Here is a 12664-nt window from a genome sequence, read left to right as displayed (position 1 = left end):
TAATTCAGCTTGATTCGACTACTGATCATTGATTCAAATATAAATTATTACTACTTATGAATAGATCGGTTATACCTACTGAGACTCTCTAATAGCCAATCTCTCATTAACTAGTCGATAACCAAGGTACGACCGTTGGTTATTTCCCTAATCAATAGACAACCCTAGATACGATCATAAGATTTAATCAATTGACAGCCTGAAAAACCAGAGAGACCCAAATCCTAATCAACAAACACATACGATGATTCATTTAAATTAGATTGTTTATTCTCATAACACAACTCACTGCTATGTTATTTGTCACAAACATTAAAATCTTCATACGATGAATCCTTTAATTGACAATAGATTAAATTGATAATTAAATAGTGGCCAATTACCTAATTAACAAACATAATCATGAAAATAATTCAGAGAATAAACAAATACCCAAAAAGCAATAAAACAATTAAAGCATAAGAAGGATCTCACAGTAGTGATGAATCAAAGCTTCATTAACCTTCAACTAGAAAAATAGGTTTAGTTCTTCATAGAGAGAAGAGAAAAGTTTAGATCTAGGGTTCCTCTCTTTTCTCTAATCTCCCTTTTCACAATAGATTCCTCCCTTAAATACTCTCTCTTTCTTCTCCTCTAGAATTCTATTTAAAACAAAATACTAATATCTGAAATATTAAATTCATAATTACAAAAATAACCAAAAAAATACAAAACACGTTAAACTAAAAACTGCAAGTCCGTAGTTGACAGCACGCGCCCACGCCTTATCAACAAAGTTCTTCTGACGCTCATAATTTCTCCAAGAGAACAATCATCCTTAAACATCATCTTGTAACTCAATTTTATCACCAATTAATAGAATTGCACTTACAAAAGTAAAATACAAGTAAATCACTATTATTAAGTGCAAAACATCGATATTAAGGGAAGTAAACAATACAAAGCTAGTGCATAAATTACACTCTAACAAATTCCCCCACACCAAGATGACGCTTGTCCTCAAGCATATAACTCAAAACTAATCCCAAATCTCCACTCAATTCTCATCTCAACTCATCCAAAACCATATAACTCAAAACTAATCCCAAATCTCCACTCAATTCTCATCTCAACTCATCCAAAACCAATCTTAAGCAAGCATACCTCAAGAATTTAAGTCGATAAACATTCGAGAGACAAGGATTTTAAAGCATAGAATCTCATAAGCTAGAATAAAAACATTCAACCACCAAGAAGATCCATTCAAAATTCAAGTGCAACAAGATTTAATAGCCCTCTCATTGACTTCACTCCATGCACTCAAAGTGTTTAGGGTGTCATTTATGCACTCAAATAAAATCAAAGAATGCTATTACTATAAGCTTGCTTATATATCACATCTCAATCCACAAAACATGAATTAAATGCAAAAATCTAAGGGTCTTAAAAAGGTTGTAACATGGTTAAATGGGTTAAATGAAAAAAAAGGTCTATGAAAGAAAAAGAGATCAAAATGAGAAGAATGAACTCATTGAATGAACCTTATGATATCGAAACACTTATTTCTACTCAAGTCACCAAGAATGTAAACTTTTTTTTTCTTTTTCCTTTTCCTTTTCTTTTTTTTTTGTTTTTGTTTTTGTTTTTGTTTTTTAATCAAACAAAAGAAACAAACCTTGCACAATTTAATTCAAGCATAATGCTTGTTGATCTAATTGAGAAACTTTAATACAAGGTAGAAAAAGCAACAAAATATATACAAAATATATCCACCCAATGAGTCCAAAAATCTCCTTAAATTGAGGCTCAAAAAGAAGAAAAATGGTTAAGTAGACGGAGAGAATTAGATGGGTAATGGTTAAGGCTCAAACAAAGATAACAAATAAAGGTTTTCGGGTGGAGAAAAAGAAGAAAAATGTGAGAATAGAAAAATGGAAAGTGGTTTGCCCTTATCATTTTAATGCATAAAATGCCGTAATGCGACTTCAACATGCATAACAAAGCAAGTTCTAGAATATACAAACTAAGATTGATATCCACATAACAAAAATATTAGAGCAAAGTGGTTGCTCATAGGCTCAAATCCTCACAAAGTTGGTAAATTTGCCATCAAATCATGTACACTCTTCAAATGAATCAACCATCAATAGTAGTTTGGAATGAGAAGAAGGTAGGAGTGATATATAAAAGGAAAGGTAAAAATGATAACAAGTGAGAAAGATGTATGTAGTAATATGAAAAGTGAAAGATAAAATGTAATTGATGAAAGAGTATGATAGAATAAAAATAGATGTAAATAATTTGAGATAGATGGGAAAATAGTAGTAAGAAAGAAAAGAAAAGAAAAATAATAATATATGAAGCATACTAACTCCAAAATCATTTAAGGATGAGTAGAGTGAAAATAATACTTCCAGACATCAATAATGCAAAAATCCCTCCCCCACACCAAGAACTTACATTGTCCCCAATGTAAGATAATCAAAGCTCACATAAAAATTAAAGCGTAATGATAAAAGATTAAAGGCAAAAACTTCCCTGAATTGTGAGCTTTGATCCTCATAACGTCTATGGGCTTGGCAAAAATGGTGGGATAAATCCCACACTCTCGAAGCATGCGGCCAAATTCTGCTCCATCTTGTTTAGCTTGTGCTCCATTTTCTCTAATTTAATGCTCAAATGTGGTGCAGATGTAGAAGGAATAGTTGGTGGGGCAGCAGTTTCGTCGTCAAACTCGTCATCAGAGGTAGCACCACTTCTAGCATAAAGCTTCTTTGGAAGTTGAGTGGGTCCTGGTTTAGTAAACTGAAATCTCCCCTCCTTGAATTCGATCACACATGTTCTTTCAAACACAAACATATCCAAAAATTCCTCTCTTTTTCTTGTTGAGTCGCGAATGCGAGGCACCCTCCGAGATTGGATTCCGCAAGTGGCAAAACACTCATGCCTTTTCCATGTTTCGATCTTTGTCTCACGACTTAGCGTGAATCTGAAACTGTGTTCCATGGAACCGTAGTGGGAACAACAATCTTGAATTTCTTTGCGACGGGTGTCTTTTTAGATGACTTGGAAGTTGATACTTTCCTCTTCGGCATTGTTACAATAATTTCACTCACAGATTTCGATTCATGCGGCTGGAATGCACGGCGTAGGCTGGTTGCGGATGATTGCTGCTCGGCTGCTGGTTCAGGTTGCTCGCGGATGGTTGTGCTACGCGGGTTGGGGTTGGTTGTGTTGCGACCGGGCTGGGGATGATGCTGCGCGCTGGGGCTGGTTGCACGCGGGGGATGGAACTGGTGCTGCGCGCTGGTGACGCTGGTTGCATTGCGCGCGCGGGCTGGGGCTGGTTGCATGAAAATTTGATGGTTGCGGGATGCTGGTGCTGCGAGATGCGGGATGCTGGTGCTGCATGGCTGCTCGGTGAAGGCTGAATCTACGCGCGCGCGAGATGGAGCTGGTTGCGCGCACTGCTGCTGCTGCTGCTACGTGGACTAGTGCGAGACGCGGGATTGCTGGTGCTGCGTGGCTGCTCGGTGAAGGCTGGAGCGGCTAGAGAAGAAAACCAATTATGTGAATTAGGGATTTTGTGAACAGTAAATTTTTTTTTTCGTTTTTTTAAATAAATAAAAAATATATATATAAAAGAAAGAAAAAAAACATTTTTTTGTTTTTTTATTTTCAAATAAATAAATAAATAAATAAATTTTTTTTTATTTTTTAGTTTTAGTAATGAATCACTTTGAGACACTAAAAATTTCAGAAATACTTTTTTAATAAGCACGTGGGCACGCCTTAAAACCATTTTACGTTAAAAATCACAGAAGTACTTATTAGTTAAGACGTGGGCACGCCTTATAAAAAATTTTCTTCTGTCCAAAATAAGCAAAAACATTATTTTTTAAAAAAATCTAAATCAAAATTAAAAGAATATATAACAAAAAAAACAAAATAAATAAATCATTTGGGCTGCCTCCCAAAAAGCGCCTTTGTTTTATGTCTTTGGCTAGACACATTCATGCATCAATCTCCATAATTGGGACTCTCGAGAGCCACATCCTCCACAATATTCACCGAAAAACCTTCATAAAAAGGTTTTAAGCGATGACCATTAACCTTAAAAACTTTGTCAGAAGTCGGACTTCGAATCTCAACTGCACCATGAGGAAAAACATTAGTAACAATAAAAGGTCCAACCCAGCAAGAACTTAATTTACCCGAAAAAAGCTTAGAATGAAAAAGAAGAACTTTTTGACCAACAGAGAACTCCTTTCTCAAAATCATTCTATCATGAAATGTTTTCGTCTTTTCCTTGTAAAAAACTTCTTGCACTATAGGGTTAATAACATCCACATAAAATACCGAATGTTCCTCACTAGGATATTTCATGGCATCATTCATATTGAATTCTATAACCTCTCCATCAAACTCCATAGTGAGAGCCCCTTTATGTACATCCATTTTAGTCCTAGCAGTCTTAAGAAAAGGTCTTCCTAGCAAAATTGGGACAGAATTAGAGGACTTATCCTCTTCCATATCAAGTACATAAAAATCAACAGGAAAAACCAACTCATTAACTTGTACTAAGACATCTTCTAATACCCCATCAGGATATGCATTAGACCTATCAGATAGTTGAATTATCACGCCAGTTTCTTTTAATGGACCAACATTCAAAGATGAATAAATGGAACGAGGCATGACATTAATAGAAGCTCCTAGATCTAACATAGCATTTTCAACTCTAACACTACCAATTTTACAAGGGATAGTAAACATACCTGGATCCTTACACTTAGGAGGTAGTTTCTTTTGGAGAACTGCTGAAACATTCTCCCCCATGTGAACTTTTTCATCTCCTCTAATTTTCTCTTGGAGGTGCACAGTTCCTTAAGGACTTTAGCATATCGAGGTATTTGTTTTATAGCATCTAATAAAGGAATATTTACCTCAACCTTGTGAAATGTCTCAAGGATGTCTTTCTCTTATTCCTCCTTCTTGGATTTTACAAACCGGCTTAGAAAATGAGGAGGTATCACAATAGGTAGGGGTTTCGCTATGGTGGGTTGCGCATCTTGAGATTTAGGCATCAATTCATTCTTCTCAAGCTCATCTTCTACATACTTTGTCACTTTCTTACTAGGCTCTTGCAACTCCTTCCCACTTCTAAGGATGACAACACTAACGTTTTGCTTTGGATTCACCTCAGATTGTGAAGGCAATCTCCCTAATACTTGAGACTCCAGACGGCTCAATGTAGTCGCCAATTGACTTATTTGGTTCTCCAAATTCTGAATGCTTGCTGTAGTTGCCTGCTGAAATTGTTGAGTGTTAGTCGCAAGTGATTTAACAATTTCTTCAAGAGATATACCCGACTTAGAGTTTGACTGTGGAGGTGCTGGTTATCTTGGTGGATACTGTTGTGGGAATCCTGACGGCCTAACTCCATAACTGAAGTTGGGATGATCTTTCCATCCCGGATTGTATATTTGTGCATAAGGATCATACCTCCTCTAAGGCATGCCTGGAAATCCTCCAACTACATTGGCTTGTTCAACGGGTTCTTCTTGAAGTGTAGGACACATATCAGTAAAATGACCCATATTGTAACAAATGCCACAAGTCTTCACCTGTTGCACATTACCTACAACAAACGTTTCTACAAGAGAAGTAAGTTTATCTAAACGTTGTTCAACAGAATAAATATTTACCTCATTCACCTTCCTTGAAGTGGGATCTTGCCTGCTGCCAAATTGGTGTGCATTGGCAGCCATATTTGAGATCAACTCCCTTGCTTGAGTAGGGGTCTTGTTCACCAACACGCCTCCACTAGCAGCATCTATCATACTCCTATCCATCAATGACAGTCCTTCGTAAAAATATTGAATAAGAAGTTGATCAGAAATCTGATGCTGAGGACAGCTGGCACACAATTGTTTGAATCCCTCCCAATACTCATACAAAGTCTCCCCAGAAAGTTATCTAATCCCACAAATGTCTTTTCTGATGTTGGCAGCTCTTGAAGCAGGAAAGTACTTCTCGAGGAACTGCTTCTTCAAACCATTTTGTAATTGAGCCAGGAGGCAAGTAGTACAACCAGCCTTTAGCTAGTCCATCTAAAGAGAACGGAAAAGCACGCAGCTTAATCTGCTCTTCAGTCACACCTTGTGGCCTCATACTTGAACACACAACATGAAACTCCTTAAGATGTTTATGAGGATCTTCACCTGCAAAACCATGAAACTTGGGCAATAAATGAATAAGACCAGACTATAATTCAAAATTTACTTCCAAGTCTACATATTGAATGCAGAGTGGTTGTTGATTCAAGTCTGGTTCAGCTAACTCTCTAAGAGTTCTTTCTACATGTACAGGTCTATCCATCACTTGTTCTTCTGAATCGCTAGATGATTCAACTAAATCAGGCACCGTATTTGTTTCAGAAAGCAAAGGCTATGATGATCGTTGCTTAGCTCGCTTCGTCTGCTTTCTCAGCTGGCGAGCCGTCTTCTCAATTTCAGGATCAAACGAAAGCTTACCTGTACGAGAAGAACGAACCATACACCAAGTAAAATGTAAAAAAGATTAACTATATGACAGCAATCCCCGGCAACGACACCAAAATTTGATGGTTGTCGAAGCTAGCAAAAATAAATACATACTTTAAATAAATTGTGTATAATGATTGAGCAGGGTCGTATCCACAAAGATTGGTAATTATTTAAATCCTTTTAAAACGTAAAACATAAAATGGGGGTTTTGTTGACAATAATAGAAATCAAATTAAAATAACTAGAATGCAAATTAAAGCTGTAATTCAAATTGGAGAAACCTCTGGTTGAAGGAATTAACTCAGCTTGATTCGACTACTGATTATTGATTCAAATATAAATTATTACTACTTATGAATAGACCGGTTATAGCTACTGAGACTCTCTAATAGCCAATCTCTCATTAACTAGTTGATAACCAAGGTACGACCGTTGCTTATTTCCCTAATCAATGGACAACCCTAGATACGATCATATGATTTAATCAATTGACAGCCTGAAAAACCAGAGAGACTCAAATCCTAATCAACAAACACATACGATGGTTCATTTAAATTAGATTGTTTATTCTCATAACACAACTCACTGCTATGTTATTTGTCACAAACATTAAAATCTTCATACGATAAATCCTTTAATTGACAATAGATTAAGTTGATAATTAAATAGTGGCCAATTACCTAATTAACAAACATAATCATGAAAATAATTCAAAGAATAAACAAATACCCAAAAAGTAATAAAACAATTAAAGCATAAGAAAGATCTCACAGTAGTGATGAATCAAAGCTTCATTAACCTTCAACCAGAAAAATAGGTTTAGTTCTTCATAGAGAGAAGAGAAAAGTTTAGATCTAGGGTTCCTCTCTTTTCTCTAATCTCCCTTTTCACAATAGATTCCTCCCTTAAATACTCTCTCTTTCTTCTCCTCTAGAATTCTATTTAAAACAAAATACTAATATCTGAAATATTAAATTCGTAATTACAAAAATAACCAAAAAAATACAAAACACGTTAAACTAAAAACTGCAAATCCGTAGTTGACAGCACGCACCCACGCTTTATCAACAAAGTTCTTCTGACGCTCATAATTTCTCCAAGAGAACAATCATCCTTAAACATCATCTTGTAACTCAATTTTATCACCAATCAATAGAATTGCACCTGCAAAAGTAAAATACAAGTAAATCACTATTATTAAGTGCAAAACATCGATATTAAGGGAAGTAAATAATACAAATTTATTGCATAAATTGCACTCTAACATACTCTTCATTAAATGAGCCTCCTGGACACTAGTTTTGAAAAAAAGAAAACAATCATCAGCTAAAAAGAGGTGAGTAATACAAGGAGCACCTCTAGCAACTCTAACCCTATGCAACAAACCTGCCTTCTCATAATGGTGAATTAACGAACTCAACCCCTCTGCACATATAATGAAGATATACAGTGATAAAGGATCACCATGTCTAAGCCCACGACTAGGTAAAATAGGGCTCACATCCACCCCCTCTCTCGTGATCTTGTAGGTAACAGTAGACACACAAAGCATGATCAAGTCAACAAAGTCAACAACAAACCCCATTCGAAACATAATTGATTTACGAAAACTCCACTCAATCCGATCATATGCCTTGGACATATCAATCTTAAAAGCGGTTGTCCCCTCCTTACCTTGCCTTTTCCGCTTTAAATAATGCATGATCTCAGTCAAGATCAAAATATTATCAATTATAGCTCTGCCTGGGATAAAAGCACTCTGTTAATAAGAAATAATAGACCCCAAAACCAGTTTGAGCCTATTAGCTAGCATCTTTGTAATTATTTTGTAGAGAACATTACACAATGAAATCAACTTCAAATCAGTAATATGCTCCAAATTAGATTTCTTAGGGATAAAAACAATAGAGGCTTCATCAAACCAATAGGAAATTCACACTGTCGAATAAAATCTAAACAAGCAGAGGAAACATCCGCACCAACAATAGACCATAATTTCTGAAAAAAAAAAGGGTTCATACTATCTGGGCCTGGCGATTTATCAGGATGTTTACTGAAAATAACATCACGGACATCCACAACAGTAAAAGACTCCGTAAGAGAGTGATTTTGTTCGGCCGTAAGCTTTGGTTCAACACATTGGATAACTTCATCACAGGATCCAGTTTTAGAAGAGAAAATATGAGTCAAATAATCTCCAATTATCTCATTAATTTCTGCAGGATCAGTACACCACTGCCCCTCATTATTACGAAGCTTTATAATCATATTATGTCGTTTCCTTGCCAAAGCCATAGCATGAAAGTACTTAGAGTTCATGTCACCCTCCTTTAGCCAAAGCGATTTCAAATGCTGTTTCTAGAAAATTTCATGGCTATGCAATAGTTCATTAAATCTATTTCGAGCGTCAGTAAATTCAGCCAAGCTGACAGCATCACGCAAACCCCGCAACAAGCCCATTCTCTACTTATAATCCTGAATGCATTTATGAAAACCCCACAAAAGATGGTTGCCCCATCGAAGTAAATCAGAACCACAAACATCAATTTTACTCTGAATAGAAACATTACCAGAAGAAGCTCAACTATCTTGAACAATCGCCTGAGAATCAGGCCCACGGAGCTAAATATTTTCAAAATGAAATTTCTTTACCTGTGATTGAGATACCAGTGGATTAGGATCAAGGAAGATGGGGAGGTGGTCTGAACAAAAGGCTTCTAAGCTGATGACTTTAGCTCGCAGGAAGAGATAAATTCATTTATTGATGCTAGAACACGATCCAACCTTTCCTCCACCCAATTCTCATCACCCCTTAACCTTTCCCACATGAATTGATACCCCTCCATACCCAAATCATGAAGCCCCGAATTAGAGACAGCATTATTAAATCCTTGAAGTTTCCAGTTAGGGTGGACAAGCTTCCCACATTTTTCATTTGAGTTGAGCAAATCATTAAAGTCACCAAGGACAACCCACGACAAAGAAGAGGACAAAGCAAGTGAACGCAAGAGATTCCGTGATTCTTGACGGCGACTTGACTCTGGAAAACAATAGAAACATGCAGTTCTCCACTTTTCCCCTTTTGTGTTTTCAATGGCAACATCAATAAAGTTACGGCCAAACTTTAACAAATGGACATTATAGTTGGGGTTCCAAAACAATGCTAACCCACCGCTCCGACCCACATTCTTTACCACAGATAAACGAACATAACCCAATTTAATTTTAATACCCTCTATTTTATTTTTGACATAAAATTTCCACGAAAAAAATAAAATCAGGCTTTTTATTTTTGGCCAAATCTATAAGCACTTGAATTGTTTGTGGGTGGCCCAATCTACAACAGTTCTAACTTAAACAACTCATTGTTCTCGATGGGCCTGGGTCTCGGGTCCCACCGCTGGTTCGTTTTTTGTATCTTCAGTAATCTCCATTAGTTGAGTTGTAGTTGGATCTTCAAGGCCCACTGGGGTTTGTGGCCCAACTTGTGACCTCCTTCTCTTAGCATCCGAAATAATTAATTCTGAATCATAATCCTCTGCATTTTTCTTTAATAAAATCATAGTATTGGCAGAATCCCCAACATCTTTTCCATTAAGGCACGTTTGCCTACAAGATGTGGGAGGGATTACAATTTCCTTAGTTAATGCCATATTCTCAACCATGATTTCCTTCCTACGAGATTTGCTTCCATCATCCTCGGATTTGGTGCCCACATTCTCGTCCACAATCATTGCAATCCTAGATTTTAAAGGAATACCAATTTTTCCTTCCTCCATCTTTGGTGGTGCAGTCCTCAGCCAACGCTCGCAGAATTCATCACTCTTCTCTGAGTAGGGGCTTTCATCCATGAGCCATAAGGTTTAATAACATTGCCATCTTCATTTTCATATAATGATGGACAATTCCTCTCGGTGTGTCCAAGAAGACCACAAATGAGGCAAAATATATTTAAGGCGTTCGTACTTAAAGTCCACCAAAATCCATTCCCCTCATGTTTGAAATACAAGTGTGCAACCCAAGAAGGGGGGGGGGTGAATTGATATTTTAAAAATTATCCTAACAAAACCACACAACAATCAAATCTAAAGCCTTAATAAATTTGAAAGCAATAAGTTCGATAAAAGCACAATAACAAATGAGTAAGAGAGAAGAGAAACAAACACATGAAATTTTACGTGGTTCGGCAATCCCCGCCTACGTCCACGCCTCCAAGCAATCCAAACTTGAGGATTTCACTATCCAAGCCTTCCAAGGCTTCAAAAGTTTACAATTGACTTCACGGTGTCAATGAACCTTTACAACAAATAGATTATCTCCCAATCTCTTCACTCAAGTGTCTCACACACTTAAACACTCACAATTAAGATGAGGAATTGAAGATTACAATAAAAACTCCCTTAAAGAGTAGATATATAAATTGAAGAACAAAAGATGATTCAAGGTTTTATGATTTGCGAAATGAGAGCTCAATGAATGTTGTGTACTTTTTGATTTTGCTTGCTCGAGTGCTTGAAAATGAATTGGATTTGAGTTTATATAGTTTGAGCTCAAAAACTAGCTGTTATGCACATTTTAGTGATAACCAGTTTACCGTTTATGGAATTCGGTTAGCCACTTTTATGTTACCGTTAAGGCAAAAATTTGAATTTCAGAATATCCAGCATGCCGCTTTTCATATCCGGTTAGCCGCTTTCGAAATCCGGACAGCCGCTTGCAAAATCCGGATAGTTGTTTATGCTCCAGAAGCTTACTGCCCAAAATTCGGATTGCCGTTTACCATACCCGGTTAGCCGCTTGCTACAGTAACCAGTACAATGCACTATTTTCCAAAATTATAGTTTGGCCCTAAAATTTTATAAAAATATATTATGGCCCAAAATGTTATATTATTTTGTAAATAGGTCCAATTTCAGAATCTCTAAATAATGGTTGCTATTCCCAAAACTTTCTAAAATTATGATATGACCCAAATGTTATGAAACTTTTCCAATAAGTCCTCTAAAATTTCGAACAATACTTGTTGATTTCAAAGTTTTCAAAACTCTTTAAATTAAATCATAAACTTGAAAAACAACTAATTTCATAAATAATTTTTCCATTAAATATAAAACCTTTATAATGTGAAAATAATGATTTATTTAAAATATATAAAAAAATAATTTTGAGCTTAAAAGATTAATCATTCTTAATCTTGTTTGTTATCATCAAAATCAACATTATGGAAACATATATGTTAACAATGTTCTCTTCAAATGCATTCAGCGTTTGAGGGGTTTCCTGACATTGATTAACACTCGCAACCATATGTAATTCCCCCATATAACTTTAAAATTATTTTGGTCCAACTCCAAAAAAGCGCCAATGTAATTGCTTATGCTTTGCAAAATATTTTCCGATTGGAATCCAATGGGCAAATTGTAAACTTGGATCCAAAAGATAGTATGAAACAAATGAACATGCTGAGTTTGTTCATCCGCCCCCAATCTATGGACAAGGAGGATATGTTGATCGAAAGTCCATGGACCAGATTCTAGCACCCTCTTAATATCAATTTCATGGAAGAATTGAAATAGGAACAAAGTGGGAGACAAATCCTTGATGATAAGTCCCTTGCCAGATAGACCTGCCATTGTATTCTTCATAGCGGCAAAATTGATCACCTTATCAATTAAAAATCGTTCCACAAGAAAATAGCGAGAGTCAATCTTATCCGACCCATTACTTTCCTCCTCTTCTCCAGCCACTATAAGACTACCTTCCTCATCGTCTTCAAGTTGCAGACGTGCATATGCATTTTGCAAGTCTGACTTAGTGTTATCACTCGAGCCGCCCATAAAGTTTGGTGGAAAAGCAAGATTTTAGAGGAAATGATTGAGAAATGATGAAGAAATAATGAAGAGACTAGAGTCAATGATTGAGAAAAGACGGTCAAACAATGAAAAAACCAAATCTAACTTGTCATAGAGGCAGGACAAACAAACTTGTCGTAGAGACAAGACAGATAATATCCCACTCCCTTTTATTCAACAAAATTTAAACAAAACAAAACTTTGTCGCCACATTGTATCCCTTTTATTTGCTAATCTAATTTCTTAAATTCAATTTTTTTTTTAACTTTTTAAATCATTATCTGT

This window comes from Citrus sinensis, chromosome 7 (genome assembly GCF_022201045.2).
Source record: "Citrus sinensis cultivar Valencia sweet orange chromosome 7, DVS_A1.0, whole genome shotgun sequence".
Taxonomy (NCBI): Eukaryota; Viridiplantae; Streptophyta; class Magnoliopsida; order Sapindales; family Rutaceae; genus Citrus; species Citrus sinensis.
This window is presented reverse-complemented; position numbering follows the sequence as displayed.